We start from the raw sequence: 1373 nt of genomic DNA, 5'->3' as shown, positions 1-1373 counted from the left end.
GATAGGAAAGTGTTTCGTTATGTTGTGCATATGTGTATCATTATGTTATGCACATCATTGAGTTGCTCCTGACTCTATAGCACCTAACAACAACAACAACATCTTGTTTTCTACAGATAATGATCATTTATATCCCCTCAAACTTGTTTCTTTATTTTGCTCTTAAATTTTTCTTCCTTCATTTCTATAATTCTATATAGGACCTGTTTTTGTTTTTTTCTTTTCTTCTGGCTGAAAAATTCACTTTAGTATTATTTTTAATTATGTCCCTAATTAACAAATTTTCTCAGATTTTATTTATCTTAGAAGATTTTACTTTGACTTCTCTTTTGAAAGGTATTTTTAGAAGGTAAAATATTCTTACTTGGTAGTCATTTATTTTCCATACTTCAAAGACATTATTTTATTTTCTTCAAGCATGATTGTTTTTGCTTAGACATAAGCTGAGTCATATTGAAACAAGGATATTTTTCCCCTTCTCTTTTTTATTTTTATTTTTTTTTCATGTTATTTGTTGATGTGTGGCATTTCATTTTCTCTTCTGAGTGGTAGATAGACTGAATCTAAGTTTGTGGAGAATTTGAATGATGTCTTCTTGAGAGACAAAAAATCATCATACTTCAGCTCAGCAGCCACACTGTGGGACTCAGTAGATCTCCATTACCCATTGTTGTTGAGTCCTTTGTAATAGTGAGCCTGTGAGATAGAGTAGAACTTCCCCATAGGGTTTCAAGGCTGTAGCCAAGGTAGTAATCTTTTTAAAATTATTTTAAGTACTTTGCTGTTTTTGCTGTTGTTATGGACTGTGGAGTTGGTTCTGACTCAAAGTGATTCTGTTTAGGTTTTCTGAGGCTTGTAAATTTTCTCCCATGGAGCAGCTGGTGGGTTCAAACTACTAACCTTGTTCAGATAAGTTTCAGAACTTTTCCTACAGAGCCACAGTGGTCCCTTAAGTACTCTATTTACATCCAAGGCAGTAATCTTTACAGAAGTAGATGGCAACATCTTTCTTTTGTGGAGAAACTGCACTGACTTCAGTGGGCAGTCAACTGGTTGCTATTGCATCAACAATAAATACTGACTGGGGGAAAAGACTGACAGTAAATAGGCTGACCTCTTTGAGGATTTATCTGCAGACTATTGAACCCTGGAGTCTCGCTGCCTACTACACTAAATTTATAAAAATAAATATTTTATAAAGAATTAACAGTTGCTTTCCATATGAATATCCTTCTCCCACAAACTGTTACATCTTAACGAAAGCAGAAGCCTACTAATGAAGAGAAATACATGTTGTGGTAGTGCAGGAGAATGCACTGGACTGTGAGGCCAGTTTGAACTACAAGGTTGGCAGTTCAAACCCACCAACTGCT

Source organism: Chrysochloris asiatica, unplaced genomic scaffold (assembly GCF_000296735.1).
Source record: "Chrysochloris asiatica unplaced genomic scaffold, ChrAsi1.0 scaffold00008, whole genome shotgun sequence".
Classification (NCBI taxonomy): Eukaryota; Metazoa; Chordata; class Mammalia; order Afrosoricida; family Chrysochloridae; genus Chrysochloris; species Chrysochloris asiatica.
Note: the sequence above shows the minus strand (reverse complement) of the source record.